We start from the raw sequence: 17653 nt of genomic DNA, 5'->3' as shown, positions 1-17653 counted from the left end.
GCAAGTTGTTTCTACGCTGAATGTCTGCAAAGCGTGCCATGGCCTTGTAAGAGCGCCTGAAATGCCTACACAACTACCTGGCCTGCTTCAGGACGTCCTCTAAGCCTGGGTACTTGGACACAAATCCAGGGCTTAGTGTAGCCTGAATGGCTACAATGTGCCTGCTGACTGTGATGCAGAGGGTCAAAGTTGACCCTCATAGTGCATTATGGGGCGAATCGAACTTCCGCAACAGTTCGCCTGGTGCAGGCGAACGCGAACCCCCTAAGTTCGCCTGGAACCGTTCGCAGGCGAACCGTTCGCTACATCTCTAGCTGGCACCCCGGAAAGTCCGCTTGTCAGTGCTGCACACAGGCACACTAGCAGCTTTCCACTTGGGCTCCAGCGGAAATAGCAGAGTCCAATAAGGTCCAACATTTTTGCCTGTAACTTACCAAAATGTGACAAGCAAGGACCTAGTATACATTTTGAGTATAATAAAAGTTTCAAACACAAAATCATGTTAAAAAAATGCATTAACATTTTCCCTTCATGCCAGGTCACAGTTTCCCCACTCTTCAGCTTTTTGCATGTTTTTACACATTAAAATTTGCGTTTGTGTGCAAATTCTTGCATAAAGGTTTTCAGAACTTGCAAACATTTTCATACAAATTAAAATTTTAATACGAAAAAGCATGCAAAAAAACGGAACCCTGCCTTAAAACTGGTGAACTGTAAAAGTTAGTAAAATTATTATTATTAAATGTCATTTTTAAAGCCATAACATACTGCGCAGAGCTGTACAATAGATCGGGGAGACATTACTACATTACCCACTTGAGGACTGCAGTGCTAACCCCCCTAAAGACCAGGCCATTTTTGGTTAAATAGGCCACTGCAGCTTTAAGGCCAAGCTGCAGGGCCGTAAAACTCAGCACACTGGTAATTCTCTCCCCCCCCCCCCTTTTCTCCCCACCAACAGAGCTCTCTGTTGGTGGGGTCCGATTATTCCCCCAGTGTTTTTTTTTTTTTATAAATATTTATTTGTATTACTTTTAAATAAAATGTGGCTTTTTTTTATTTTTCTTACTAGCCACCCCTCCCTCCCTTGGCCAGCCTATCAGCGCAATCGGCTGTGATAGGCTTTAGCCTATTACAGCGGATCGCTTCCCTGTGTCCCAGGGGGTCCACACAGCTGTCCCCAGTACAGCGTTGCTGCAGATCGCAGCGTTGTACAAAGTAATTAGACGGCGATTGCCGCTCAGAGACTGCGCGCGATCTCCTGCTAGCCCCCTAAACGGCCGTACATGCCAATCGGCATGGAGCAGTCCTGGGGCTGCCACACTGCTCACGCCAATTGGCGTGGAGCAATCAGCAAGTAGTTAAACAATGTTACTTGGGGCATTGCCGCGTTAAACAATGGTATACCAAAAGAGTAAAGTACTAGTAAACAATGGTGCGCAGATTGCAATGTTGGGATAAATATAGCAGAAAAGTCACTGATTCCATATGGTGGTGGAGAAGAGTACATGGGGAGGAAGGCCCTGCTGAATAGGCTTACAATCTAAGGGATAATAGTTACCAAAAGCTTTTGCTGACTAGGGAAGAGTGAGAGACTGCTTGAAAGGTTAAAATAATTTATAATACACCCCCAAATCCATAATTCAGTTGGAATGCATAATTGATTTTGCACTCCTGGCTAGAGATGATCAACGAGATGCAAATATTTCTGAGTTTATGTACATTTTTATGCAAATACAGTATATCCATCTTGATAATAGACCAATCAAGTCCCACCCAGGTTTAAATTGATTGGTCCATTTTCAAGTTGCATACATTTGCATAAACGTTTACATAAAGTTGCATAAACTCAGAAATATTTGCATCTCATTGATCATCCCTACTCCTGGCCCACCCATCCCCTCAAAAGATAACCTAGTAACTGTAATGCTACGTACACACATGCGACAACGATCGTTCGTTAAGAACGACGAACAAACTTTTAATTGATGAAAGAACGACCTAAGTAAAGATAGTTTTAAAATGTGTGTAACGATCTGATCGTTAGAACGAACGTTACATCACAGAAAGCAACTATTGCGCCTGCGCATAAAAATGAGAAGTTCCATGGAGAAATAGTGAAATGCGCATGTCAAGCCTAGTACGAACGATCGTTTCCAACGATGTACTACTTTTGCAAACGATCGTCGTTGGTTAAAATCCGCCGAGACAGAACTTTCTTTTGTAGCGATTTGGCTCGTTCGTCGTTTGCCTTAATAGTCGGTGGTTCGTTTTTTGTAACGATCGTCGTTGGTAAAGATCGGGGAACGATCGTTACAAACGACTATAGTCGCATGTGTGTACGCACCTTAAGGCTGCATTTCCACTTGTGCGGTGCGAATCGCCGCGGTAAAAATTTGCATGCGGATGCGAATTTCGCATACAGGTCTATGCGAATTTTCATGCGAATTCGCATGAAAATTCACATGGATGACGATGTATGCAAATTTAACCATGGCAGTGCTGGTGTGCGTTTCCATTGTTTCTATGCGAATTCGCATGAAAATTCGCATACCCAAACCTCTTGCGAAATTCCTATTAAATACATTGTATGCGATTCGCATAGCGGTATGCGATATGCGAATTCTGATGGCTCTGCCATGTGAATTTTTTTCTGCACAGAAAAACGCAAAGGAATCCTGACAAGTGGAAACAGTCCCATTCACTTGTATTGCTATGCGAATTTGCATGCGAAAAATGCATGTGAATTCGTAATAGTGAAAATGGGCCCTTAAACCTCTGCAGGTAGAAGTGTAATATTTGAACAATTGGTTAAAATAAACTCTAGAAAAATTGCTGCAAACATTTATGGACTTTCTACACGGTTATAACAGAGAGAACTTAACCATATCCTCACATACAGTATATCTCTTCCAAATGTAGACTCCACAACTGCATTTATCGTATCCTTTATCATTATAATAAATAATTAAAAGTTAACGTGCCAACTTATTATGCAGCCTCATTAACTACCGCCTGCTATTTCTAACTCAAAAATATATTCTGTATTCATCTCTTCCTTACACAAGAGGCCACCAAAATGCCTGTACATGCCTTAAAGGAATACTATCGATGTATGCATTTATTTTTAAATGCTGTATGTTGTAGCACACATTAGGACAAGTACTAGGAGCAATTTGATTCCTCACACAGCTGTTCCGCTCAGCTGTAAAATACTCAATCACTTTTAGATACAAAATGCATCTAATACTGACGGCTCCCAGAGGGCTAGACCAGGTCTCTGCACAGGGGAGTGGCTATCAACTCCTTAGTTTATAGTATTATTATCACCTTGTTGAAAGAATTTTATTGACATGGTGGTAAGGGGTTAAAGATTGTAGCAATGTGTGTTTATTATCTTAGCTTCTCTTGACTGATAAAGATACTAAAAATGCTAATTATAAACAGTGGTCTTCCCCTCTCAGCAACTTGTAAAGTGTATGCAGCCTGGGGTGAATCATCATCACAAGCAGGCAGCCAGGCAACCAGTCTAAGGCCTGGTGCACACCAAAAACCGCTAGCAGATCCACAAAATGCTAGCAGATTTTGAAACGCTTTTTCTTATTTTTCTGTAGCGTTTCAGCTAGCGTTTTGCGGTTTTGGTGTAGTAGATTTCATGTATTGTTACATTAAGCTGTTACTGAACAGCTACTGTAACGAAAAACGCCTGGCAAACCGCTCTGAAGTGCCGTTTTTCAGAGCGGTTTGCGGTTTTCCTATACTTAACATTGAGGCAGAAACGCATCCACAATCCAAAATCTGCAGCAGCCCGGGAGTATGCGTTTCTGCAAAACGCCTCCCGCTCTGGTGTGCACCAGCCCATTGAAATACATTACCCTAGCGGATCCGCACTCGCAAGCAGATCGCAAACAGCAGCGGAAACGCTCCGGTGTGCACTAGGCCTTAGTGTAAACACTAGTGTAAACTAGTGTTATAGCTAGTTATATTCCAGCAATATTACAGCTCATTTAGTTACCTGTTACAACCTCAGATCAGCCTATTTCTCCTCATGTCTCCTGCATGCTGTGAGTGACACAGTTAAATATATTTGTGAGCTGTGTGAGAAATGAATTTTTAAGCACGGATAGAGGGAGAGAGACCTGGGTGAATAAATAAAGTTCCCCTAGCACTAGTGGTAACGTGTACACTAATATAGAGTATTAAAAAAAAAGTTGTTTCAATTAATAGTATTCCTTTAATCATCTCCCGACTAGACTACTGCAACACCCTGCTCTGTGGTTTACCAAAGAACAGACTCTTACCTCTCCAAACCCTTCTAAACTCAGCTGCCCGCCTCATTCACCTCTCCACCGGTTCCTCTGACGCAGCCCCTCTGACTAACTCGTTGGTTAGCTGCACTGTGCCAAAAGATATAATGTCCTCACCCCCAAAGCTCTGTTGGTGGGAACAAAAGAGGGTAAGATTCATTTGTGTGCAAAGTTGTATGACTGCGAATAAACTGTTAAAGCTGCGCTGTGCTGAATTGCAAAAAAATCACCTGGTCACTAGGGGGTGTAAGCCTGTGGTCCTCAAGAGGTTATCACCAATGGAAAAGGCTTGTTCTGAAATATCAGGGTTCTGGAGAGTCTACTGACCCTGGTTCAGTGGATATGTTGTGTGATCATGTATCCTCTCCATCTTTGAAGATAAAAAGATAATAATTGGCTTCAGCATTATTCGACTATTACTACTTAACGAGCATGTTGATTAGAGTGCAGGAGATTTGGGCGCAGCAGGGGCCACGATAGACTGTAATAGGAATTACGGCTACAGCGGCGCACAGTGAGTAACTTTGGCGCCGTCAGAAGACTAAGCTGAAGTTACTTTTAAAACACTTCCAGAAATAGCTGGAAGCCGAATAACATAATTTCCCACCATCCACATGGACCTGGAGGGGGAATAGTAATTAACGCTGCTGGGACTTGTGCAGGAACAGGGTGAGCCATATATCGGCTGTACCCTGTGCCCAAGTCTCCTGACGGTGATTTCACTTGTACGCCTACTTAACCTCTCCCCGACCGCGTCACGCCAATGGGCGTGGACACAGCGGCAGCCCCAGGACCTCCTAACGCCGATCGGCGTAACGTCCTTGGGGCGTGGTTTGAGGGCGATTGCGCGCATCCCCGCTCTAATGGCGGAATTCCGCTCCTCCTTCAGTTTCCCAGCGGCGATCGCCGTCTTTTATTGCTGTGAGACACGGCTGTCCCCTCCAGAAGCAGGAAAGTGATCGGCTGTCATAGGCTGAAGGGAGGGGGGAACATAAAAAAATACAGTAACATTTATTAGTAAAATAAATATAGGCATAAAAAATAAACACTGTGGAGGGCAATCAGATAGAGAGAAGGGGGGGGGGGGGGGGGGAGGGGAATCACTTGTGTGCTGACATCAGTGGCCAATTTACTGAAAAATGGCCTGGTCTTTAGGGGGTTTAGCCTTTAACACTGCGGTCCTCAAGTGGTTAAAGTGTACCAGAGCTGAGTAAAATGCAAAAATCCATAATTACCCGGGGCTTCCTCCAGCCCCATAAGGATGTGTGAGTCCTTTGTGGTCCTACCTCTGCCGTTCAGCCGGTAACTGGCTCAGTTGGGTCCAGTCTGGGAGGTCCACGCATGCACAGAAGACCCAGACTGACACGACAGAGCTGGATTACCAGGGCTGACTGCGGCTGAACGGCGTACTGCAGGAGGATGTTTTAATTTGGCTATTTGAGGGATGTAGTTCCATTTGTATAAGGTATGATAGTTATTGGTCAATTTTATGCCTAGATATTGGACGTAGTGGTCTCTATATTGAAATTTGTAGGCGTTTGCTATTCAAAGTAGATTGTGAACTATTTTATTTTAATAAATTGTTACATAGTAGTGTTTCAAATGCACTTACCGGTAATGCTTTTTTGATTATTACAATATATTATTTATCTTTAAGGGAGAGAGGGTTACTCCCATTTTCAAACTAGCTGCCGTTTGTATTTATTATTTACCGGCGCAACACTGATCCTTGCATTATTGGAGTAAATTATGTGATCCTTAATCCAGACTAAGCAGGCTGCTTTTCAGCTTTGGATTTAAAGTTTACTTGAGGAAACATGTGACATGATGAAATAGACACGTGTTTGTACAGTGTAAAATATGAATAACTTGGCTGTGTTTCTTTTTCTGCCTGAAAGAGTTAACCTTCAGACATGCAAGTGACAGTTTTTCTCTTGTAGGACCTTTGTGGGATTATACATGTAACCCTCACCCTCAAGGAATTATAGCCATAAATCTTTTTCCTGCAGAAAACAACTTCTGATTGCCAGGGATAAATTAAAAAAAAAAAAAAAAAAAAAAAGGTCAACAGTTCATGCATTTTAGCTCTGGGACACTTAAAGTGAACCTTAAGCCAGAAAAAAAAAATGAGTTTTACTCACCTGGGGCTTCTACCAGCCCCCCTGCAGCAGTCTTGTGCCCTCGCAGCCACTCACTAATCCTCTGGTCCCTCGCTGCCAGCTAGTTTCGTTTTTGCCGACAGGTCCGTCAGGACTGGCCACGCGTAGCTTTTTCCGCATTCCAGACTGTAATTAGCGCTATTGCGGGCCGCAACGCGTACAATGCGTGCGTAATGCGGCAACACGTATTTTGGTACGCGTTGCAGCCCGCAATAGTACTAATTATAGTCGGGAATGCGGAAAAAGCTACGCGTGGCCAGTCCTGATGGGCCTGTTGGCAAAATCGAAACTAGCTGGCGGTGGGGGACCAGAGGATTAGTGAGTGGCTGCGAGGGCACAGGAGTGCTGCAGGGTGCTGGTAGAAGCCACAGGTGAGTAAAACTCATATTTTTTTCTGGCTTAAGTGTCCCTTGAGCAGACGCCATAAAATATAAAATTTACATTGTAAATTGTAAATGTTAAAACATAACATAAAACTGTGGGATATTAAAAAAAGGTCATTTTTAGGAGTAGGAAGATAGATACAATTGTTTATCTCATCAGTTTATTTGCACTTCAGGTTTACTTTAACCACTTAAGGACTGCAGTCATAAAACCCCTTAAAGGGATACTTAAGTGAAGGGGGGAAAATTAGTTTAACTCACCTAGGGCTTTCCTCAGCCCCCTGCAGCCGATCGGTGCCCTCGCAGCTCCGCTCTGATGCTCCTGGACCCGCCGGCGGCGACTTCCGGTTTCGCCGTCACCAGCCGACAGGCATGGGAACGCGAGTGATTCTCCGCGTTCCCAGCCATAATATCGCCCCCTATGCTGCTATTGCGGCCAGGAGGCAAAAAATAAAATCTTCTATGAACTCACCATACTCCTAACGGAATACCTTGGGGTGTCTTCTTTCAAAAATGGGGTCACTTGTGGGGTTCCTATACTGCCCTGGGATTTTAGGGGCCCTAAACCGTGAGGAGTAGTCTTGAAACCAAATGTCGCAAAATGACCTGTGAAATCCTAAAGGTACTCATTGGACTTTGGGCCCCTTAGCGCAGTTAGGGTGCAAAAAAGTGCCACACATGAGGTATCGCCGTACTCAGGAGAAGTAGTATAATTTGTTTTGCGGTGTATTTTTACACATACCCATGCTGGGTGGGAGAAATATCTCTGTAAATGGACAATTGTGTGTAAAAAAATAAAAAAATTGTGATTTACAGAGATATTTCTCCCACCCAGCATGGGTATGTGTAAAAATACACCCCAAAACACATTATACTACTTCTCCTGAGTACGACGATACCACATATGTGACACTTTTTTGCAACCTAGGCGCGCTAAGGGGCCCAAAGTCCTATGAGTACCTTTAGGATTTCAAAGGTCATTTTGAGGCATTTGATTTCTAGACTACTCCTCACGGTTTAGGGCCCCTAACATGGGAAGTATAGGAACCCCACAAGTGACCCCATTTTAGAAAGAAGACACCCCAAGGTATTCAGTTAGGTGTATGGTGAGTTCATAGAAAAAAAAATTGTCATAAGTGAGCGGAAAATGACATTTTGTGAAAAAAACATACAACTTGTGACAAAAAATAAAATCTTCTTTGAACTCACCATGCGCCTCACGGAATATTTTGGGGTGTCCTCTTTCCAAAATGGCATCATTCGTGGGGTCAATCCTGGCATTTTAGGGTCTCTGCAATCATTACATGCATGGCCAGTATTAGGAGTTTCTGCTATACTCCTTATATTGGGCATACGGGTAATGCACTCTGGGCTGAAAGGAAAAATGACAGTCAAACAATCAATCAATCAATGTGGATGAAAAAATATCTGCCAAAAAAATGTGAAAAAAAAAGTGGAAGGCGTCTGCCAGGACATAGGAGTTGCCACCCAAAAACGTCCACCCACTCAGCTCGTATGCCCTGGCAAAGCCGATATATCCATTCACACCGATCGATGAGGATGAACAAATCATTGCCAGAGTTCTTTTTTGATACAAAGTGCTTGCCAAAGCATAGGAGCTCCAACACCGCCCCTCAGCTCATATGCCTCGGCAAACTTAACTTCATTAACATCAACTTTTATAAACTTTAATGAACATTTTTAACCCAAACATTAACATTGGGAACCAAACATTAACTTTTTTGCTTACCTGGTATTTTTTTTTTTTTCTTACCTTTCTGAGGACAAACCTTTCATCCCCCATGGGACAATGTGCAAAGTGCAAATCGCACAGAGATGTGGCGAAGTACATTATGCACTTTGTCCCAAGTGAAAGGAGAGGTTTCTGGCAGCACTGTGTATTAGGGTCTCTGGAAACCTAATGTCTGGGTTCACACTGCATATTGGCGTATCCGGTGGGTCACGCGCACCGCATCGCCCCAAACAGACCTTCAGGGAATACCGCTAGAGTAGCATTCGACAGTAATCGCATTCGGCCTAGTAAGTAACTGCGTCACCGTAGACTAACATGACTTCCGGGCCGACCCAAATTGCCGCAGAAGCCACGCAGTAACGTAGGCATGCACTAGCGTTAAGTCAAGCACTTCCGGCGTAGGGGGGGACCACAAAGTGTGACTTTCGCTAGGCAATTTTCCCTAACGCATCACGCCAGTGTGAAATAGCACAGAGACCCTTGTGTGCCTACTGCTATGTCTGGAGTTCCCTACTCTCTAAAAGTGTATCTGCTCATGATACCTCTGGAAACACTCCCCTAGGCATAGGCCAGGCTGGTCAGGACACATGGGACAGTAAACAGAGGGGTCACGCCTTGTTCCAGCCCTGCTGCAGACACGACGTTTTCTTGGGATGCGTTGATTTGGGGCACTCGGAATGGGAAAGGCGTAGTGCCTTTCATGCAGTCGGCTAACTGCATTTTGGGGTTGGGCCACGGCACCTCCTGGATACAGGAGTTCCATAACGATGTCTTCCTGGAATTTAAGGAACACTCCAGTACTCCCAACCTTACTGTAGAGAACAAAGCTGTTGTAAATACCCAATTGAATTACCGTATTTTTCGGACTATAAGACGCACCTAGGATTAGAGGGCAAAAACCAAGGAAAAAAAGAAAACTATACCTGGTGCGTCCATAGTGCAGGGGCATCTTATGGACCCTTTCCGTCAAACGATCTACTCTACACTGCCCAGCTACACTAACCCCTGCTGCTCTCCCAATCACAGTTACACTACACTCTCTACAATCACAGCTACACTATACTCACAGCTACACTATACTCACAGCTACACTACACTCACTACGCTCATAGCTACAATACACTCTCTACAATAACAGCTACACTACACTCACAACACTCACAAGTACACTACACACTCTACAATCACACAACTACACTACACACTCTACAATCACACAACTACACTACAATCATAGCTACACTCCACTCCTCACAATCACAAGTACACCACACACTCTACAATCACACAGCTACAGTACAATCACAGCTACACTACACTCTTTACAATCACAAGTACACTACATTCTCTACAATCACACAGCTACACTACAATCCCAGGTACACTGGAGCCCCTCTTACCCTCTCCAGTGGCATGCTCCAGTCATCCAGTGGCATGCTTCATCCATGCTGCAATGCAGAGAGGGATGTGGCAACTTTCATGGCTCAAGCGCTGGTGCTCACTTGAAGAGCTGGGGACATCGCTGGCAGCATCACGTGACCCCCGACACAGCATCTCTTCTAACGAGCACCGGGGTCTCACTGCTCACAGGATGGAGGAGGAGCGGCGGCAGCTGAATGACACCCGGTCATTGAAAACTGGGGAGCCCGCACATGCCGCCCGGTGGAGTCCTCCAGCGCTGGTCACGTGACAAGCTGCGACATCGCCGGCAGTGTCACGTGACCCCCGAACACCCGGAGACCTCGGATCTTCCACCTCCAGGATGGAGGAGGAGCTGCGGAAGCTGAATGACAGCCAGTCATTCAAAATCTGGGTAGCCCGCACATGCCGCCAGGGGTGAGACCTCAGATGGCGCAGAGGGGAGGCACACATGCCAAGGGAGTGGAGCGGCACGTGTAGCAAGCCAGAGGGGACCCGCATTTGCCACCAGAGGTGACCCGCACATGCCGCCGGAGGGGACCCGATCATACCACATGCCGCCGGGGATCATGTCACCAGAGGTGACCCGCACATGCCGCCGGAGGGGACCCGATCATACCACATGCCGCCGGGGATCACGTCACCAGAGGTGACCCGCACATGCCGCCGGAGGGAACCCGATCATACCACATGCCGCACGGGATCATGTCACCAGAGGTGACCCGCACATGCCGCCGGAGGGAACCCGATTATACCACATGCCGTCGGGGATCATGTCACCAGAGGTGACCCGCACATGCCGCCGGAGGGGACCCGATCATACCACATGCCGCCGGGGATCATGCCACCAGAGGTGACCCGCACATGCCGCCGGAGGGAACCCGATTATACCACATGCCGCCTGGGATCATGTCACCAGAGGTGACCCGCACATGCCGCCGGAGGGGACCCGATCATACCACATGCCGCCGGGGATCATGCCACCAGAGGTGACCCGCACATGCCGCCGGAGGGGACCCGATCATGTCACCAGAGGGAACCCGATCATGCCACCAGAGGAGAAAGCTGCAGGGGAGGCGCACATACAGCCGGAGGGGAGCCTTAGACTTGTAAGCTGTGTGTGTGGGGAGGGGGGATACCGTATATTCGGACTATAAGACGCAGTTACTTTTTCCCCCCATTTTGGAGGGAGAAAAAGTGCGTCTTATAGTCCGAAAAATACGGTAGATAAACAGACACTTTTTTATACCAGCGTCTGGTTTTGCGGGAAACTAAATAGGGCCCTAACATCTTGTCATTGAAGTCCACCCCTCCCATGTAAGCATTATAGTCGTGGACGGCGAGGGGTTTTTCAGTGACCTCAGTGTGAATGGTGGACAGAAGGTAAACGTCCCTCTTGTCCTTCCATTTCACCGCGAGCAGGTCATCTGTACACAAGGCAGCCCTCTCCCCCCGTGCAAGCCGGGTACTAACGAGCCGTTGGGGGAAGCCCCGGCGACTAGGCCGCACGGTGCCACAGCAGCAGATCCCTTCTATCTTTAAATGCTGATAGAGGGCCACACTTGTGTAGAAGTTGTCCACATAAAGATGGTACCCCTCCTGGAACAAAGATGACACCAAGTCCCACACAATCTTGCCACTGCTCCCCAGGTAGTCAGGGCATCCGATCGGCTCCAATTTTGAGTCTTTTCCCTCATAGACCCTAAAACCATAAGTATAGCCTGTGGCCCTTTCACAGAGCTTATACAGTTTCACCCCATACCGGCGCGCTTGCTTGGGATGTACTGTTTGATGCCAAGGCGTCCGGTAAAATGTATGAGGGACTCGTCTACACAGATGTGCTGTTCAGGGGTATAAGCATCTGCAAATTTTGATGACATGTGGTCTATCAGGGGGCGAATTTTGTGGAGCCGGTCATAAGCACGGTCACTTCGATGACAGGTTGTGTTGTCATTGAAGTGCAGGAAGCGCAAGATCATCTCAAATCGTGTCCTGGACATGACAGCAGAGAACATGGGCAGGTGATATATTGGGCGCGTAGATTAATAAGACCGCAATACATTCAATTTGACTAGACCCATGTTAAGGAGAAGGCCCAAAAAAGTTTTAAGTTCGGAAACTTGGAGTGGTTTCCACCGGTAAGCCTGGCATAGTACTTTTCCCGGTTGTCGGTGATGTATTGTGTGGCATAACGGTTGGTCTCAGCCACAATTAAGTCGTAGAGATCCTCGGTGAAGAACAGATGAAAAAAGTCTAGGGCCGTTATCTGTCTCCACCTGAACTCCAGACTGGGCGGTGAAAGGGGGCAGTACGGGTGCGGCGGAACCAGGGGATTGCCAATTGGGATTTGCCAGCACCTCTGGAAGACTATGGGTAGTACGGGCCTGTTTCCTTGGTGGCTGCGACTCGAGTCTTAATGCACGTGCCACCGAACCAGTTTCAACTTCCATTCTGGTGCTCACCACTTCACCAGGGTCTACGGAAGTACTGGTGCTAGGTCCAGGAGATGCTGCGCTGCTGGTGTATGCCTCATCATGAAACCTCAGACCAGCGCTAGCACCACTCTGCTGCCCTTGAGGCAGATCCTGCGCCACCTGCGGTCCAGTGACATGGGGTGTGGTACGCCTGGCTCTAGCCTGGACCTCAACCTCGTTATCGCTATCGGTAAGCGAGCCACTGCTGTCCACAGGTTCGTAATCTGACCCAGAAGATTCGTCGGATGAGACGTCCCAATTGTCCTCAGCCAACTGGGCCATGTACCTGTACACCTCATCATCAGAATACCGCTTTCTTGCCATGGTGAGCTGCTAAATTTAGGGGGTATTCCTCTGAGACTACCCAGGAAAAAGAGCACCTACCTAGCAAAAGGGAGTACTTGCGGAGCAGAAAGCTGTGGTCACTGAGTTTAAAAAAAAAAAAAAAATCAAAACTGATCTTTACAGTGCCACAGCTATTGTACAGTGTTTTTTGCAGTGATCAGAAAAAAAATTCTGTCATTGCGGTGGGGCGGGCTGAACGCAAGTGCAGGCGAACGATCAGGCCTGATCGGCAAACACTGCGTTTTTAGTGGATCCTAGTGACCCCAATATAGATCTGTGTGCGATCAGTAATGATCACTTACAGATACTATATAGTACCAATGCTGATTAGCGACAGTGATGACGCTAATCAGCGACTAATTAGTGACTGTGGTGCGCTGGGCTGAGCGCTAACTGACACTAACACAGTAGCCTAGCTAACTGGCCTAACTGTTAACACTAGTGATACTAAAAACACTGTTTTTAGATCACCGGGGGGGTGATCAGGGGGCAATCAGACAGCAATGGGGGCAATCAGAAACAATCACAGACAATCAGAGGGCAATCAAGGCAATTACAACACAATTAGTGCCAATAAGTGTGATTAGGGGGCAATCACAGCCAATCAGCGCAATAAAAGCCAATGACGGGGCAATCTAAGCCAATCACGAGACAATCGAAAACCAATCACGGGACAATCGAAGCCAATCACGGGACAATCTAAGCCAATCACAGGACAATCGAAAAACCAATCGAGGGACAATCAAAAACCAATCACGGGACAATCTAAGTCAGTCACAGGGCAATTGAGACAAATGGAGCCAATCAAACATTACAGACAGGAGATTAGATGTACACAATGGCAGGGGGGTGATCTAGGGCAGGGTGGAGTGATCAGAGGGAGATCTAAGGGCAGGGGGGAGGGTGATCAGGAGCCCGCAGTGACAGGGTGATTAATAGGTAATCAGTAGGTAATTACAGGGGAGAATATATGCAAGCAATGCACTGGCTGGGGGGGGGGGGTTGTGGGCGATCTGAGGGTTCGGATAGGTGATTGGGTGCCCGCAAGGGGCAGATTAGGGTCTAATCTGATGGGTAGCAGTGACAGGGAGTGACGGGGTGATTGATAGGTGATCAGAAGGTAATTACAGGGTAGAATATATGCAAGCAATGCACTGGCAAGTTGATCAGAGGGGGTCTCAGGGCAATCTGAGGGTGTGGGCGGGTGCCCAAAAGGGGCAGATTAGGGACTGATCTGATGGGTAGCAGTGACAGGTAGTGACAGGGGGTGATTGATGGGTGATCAGTAGGTGTTTAGAGGAGAGAACAGATGTAAACAATGCACTTGGGAGGTGTTCTGAGGGTGGGTCTGTGGGCGATCTGAGCGTGTGGGTGGGTGATCAGATGCCCGCAAGGGGCAGGTTAGGGTCTAATCTGATGGGTGGCAGTGACAGGTGATGACAGGGGGTGATCGATGGGCGATTGACGGGTGATTAAAGGGGAGAATAGCTGTATACAGTACACAGGGGGGGGGGGGGGGTCTGGGGAGGATCTGAGGGTGTGTGGGGGGGGGGGTGATCAGGCGCCCCCAGGGGGCGGTTTAGGACCTGATTTAAGAGATAGCGTTGACAGATAGTGACAGCGGGTGATTGATAGGTGATTAGGTGCAAACAGTGCTGTCGGGGGGGGGGGGGGGGCAGGGGGGGTCTGATGGGTGCTGTGGGTGATCAGTGTGCAGGGGGGGCAGGATCAGTGTGCTGGTGTTTGGACTCACAGTGCTGCCTTCCTCTCTGGTAGTCGATCGAGCGCTGTGACCACCAGGGAGGAGGCAGCGTGTATAATACGCTTTGTTTACCTAACAAAGCGTATTATACACTTTCAATTGGCTATTTTAAAAAGTTGCAACCCGCCGGCGCTGCTGATTGGCCGGCGGGTTGATGTCACATGTGGGCGGAGCCTAATGCCGGCGATGCGCGCGCACGATCGCCCACAATCCCCTCCCCCAGGACCCGAAGCCATTCTGGGTTACGTGGTCCTGGGGCTGCCACTTTGCCGCCGCCAATCTACAGTGGGCGGTCGGCAAGTGGTTAAAGGGAACCAGAGAGGAATGATTTTTTAAAATAGAAAAAGATTTCGTACATACCTGGGGCTTCTTCCAGCCCCATAAGCCTGGATCGCTCCCACGCCGCCATTCTCCGCTTCCTGGATCCGCTGGTACCGGGCCCGTCACTTCCAGCGGACGCGGTCAATTGTCCGCATCACAGGGGGCTCCCTCCATACCCGTACGCATGCGGCTGCGCAGTAGGCAGCCGCACGCGTACCAGTATGGAGGGAGCCCACTGTGATGCGGAGAATTGGACGCGTCCGCCGGGCGACTGGTGGCAAAAACGGGACCCGGTATCGGCGGTTCCAGGCTGCGGAGGACGGCGGCGTGGGAGCGATCTGTGCATATGGGGCTGGAGGAAGCCCCAGGTATGTACAGTGGAGGAAATAATTATTTGACCCCTCACTGATTTTGTAAGTTTGTCCAATGACAAAGCAATGAAAAGTCTCAGAACAGTATCATTTCAATGGTAGGTTTATTTTAACAGTGGCAGATAGCACATCAAAAGGAAAATCAAAAAAATAACCTTAAATAAAAGATAGCAACTGATTTGCATTTCATTGAGTGAAATAAGTTTTTGAACCCCTACCAACCATTAAGAGTTCTGGCTCCCACAGAGTGGTTAGACACTTCTACTCAATTAGTCACCCTCATTAAGGACACCTGTCTTAACTAGTCACCTGTATAAAAGACACCTGTCCACAGAATCAATCAATCAAGCAGTCTCCAAACTCTCCAACATGTGAAAGACCAAAGAGCTGTCCAAGGATGTCAGGGACAAAATTGTAGACCTGCACAAGGCTGGAATGGGCTACAAAACCATTAGCAAGAAGCTGGGAGAGAAGGTGACAACTGTTGCTGCGATTGTTCGAAAATGGAAGGAGCACAAAATGACCATCAATCGACCTCGCTCTGGGGCTCCACGCAAGATCTCACCTCGTGGGGTGTCAATGGTTCTGAGAAAGGTGAAAAAGCATCCTAGAACTACACGGGAGGAGTTAGTGAATGACCTCAAATTAGCAGGGACCACAGTCACCAAGAAAACCATTGGAAACACATTACACCGCAATGGATTAAAATCCTGCAGGGCTCGCAAGGTCCCCCTGCTCAAGAAGGCACATGTGCAGGCCCGTCTGAAGTTTGCCAATGAACACATGAATGATTCTGTGAGTGACTGGGAGAAGGTGCTGTGGTCTGATGAGACCAAAATAGAGCTCTTTGGCATTAACTCAACTCGCTGTGTTTGGAGGGAAAAAAAATGCTGCCTATGACCCCCAAAACACCGTCCCCACCGTCAAGCATGGGGGTGGAAACATTTTGCTTTGGGGGTGTTTTTCTGCTAAGGGCACAGGACAACTTAATCGCATTAACGGGAAAATGGACGGAGCCATGTATCGTGAAATCCTGAACGACAACCTCCTTCCCTCTGCCAGGAAACTGAAAATGGGTCGCGGATGGGTGTTCCAGCACGACAATGACCCAAAACATACAGCGAAGGCAACAGAAGAGTGGCTCAAGAAGAAGCACATTAGGTCATGGAGTGGCCTAGTCAGTCTCCGGACCTTAATCCAATAGAAACCTATGGAGGGAGCTCAAGCTCAGAGTTGCACAGAGACAGCCTCGAAACCTTAGGGATTTGGAGATGATCTGCAAAGAGGAGTGGACCAACATTCCTCCTAAAATGTGTGCAAACTTGGTCATTAATTACAAGAAACGTTTGACCTCTGTGCTTGCAAACAAGGGTTTTTCCACTAAGTATTAAGTCTTTTATTGTTAGAGGGTTCAAAAACTTATTTCACTCAATGAAATGCAAATCAGTTGCTATCTTTTATTTAAGGTTATTTTTTCGATTTTCCTTTTGATGTGCTATCTGCCACTGTTAAAATAAACCTACCATTGAAATGATACTGTTCTGAGACTTTTCATTTCTTTGTCATTGGACAAACTTACAAAATCAGTGAGGGGTCAAATAATTATTTCCTCCACTGTATATTTGATCCTCTCTGGTTCCCTTTAAATGTCTCCAGAGTTGGAGCTGTTTTGATTGGTTGTGGCAAGGCATTCTAAAGGGTAGGGGCAGCATGATAGCAGGCTCTGAATCGAAAGATTTTGAGTTAGACTTTGGGAGTGGCCATCAGCCAGAAAAGTTGTGTGCGTTTTTCCAGACATTTGCCCTTTCACACCAGAGGGCTTTTTCGGCGTTTTAACGCCACGGCCGAAGTTGGCGTTTTCCTAGGTAAAAGAAAGTCCATAGACTTTCATTTTACCATTCACACTAAACGCCGCGTTTTGGAGCGTTGCGTTTCAACGCTCCCAGGCGCTTTTTCTGGGCCTACCGCAGCGTTTCTCATTACAATTGATTGTAATGTATAGGCGTTAAAAAGCCTTCAAAACGCCTTGAAAACGCCTGCAGCCAAAACGCCGCGTTTTAGCCTTTCACCGCTGCCTGTAGTGTGAAAGAGCCCTAAAGGAGCACTATGGCGAAAAATTGTAACATTTTAAATATGTGCAAACATAGACAAATAAGTACGTTTTTTCCCTGAGTAAAATGAGCCATACATTAATTTTCTCCTATGTTGCTGTCACTTACTGTAGGTAGTAAAAATCTGAAAGAAGCGACAGGTTTTTGGACTAGTCCATCTTTTCATAGGAAATACTCAGCAAGGCTTTTATTTTTTATAAAGATATTCCCTAAAAATGATTTAAACAATGATGCTGGCCAGCTTCCCT

This window comes from Hyperolius riggenbachi, chromosome 6, assembly GCF_040937935.1.
Source record: "Hyperolius riggenbachi isolate aHypRig1 chromosome 6, aHypRig1.pri, whole genome shotgun sequence".
Taxonomy (NCBI): domain Eukaryota; kingdom Metazoa; phylum Chordata; class Amphibia; order Anura; family Hyperoliidae; genus Hyperolius; species Hyperolius riggenbachi.
This window is presented reverse-complemented; position numbering follows the sequence as displayed.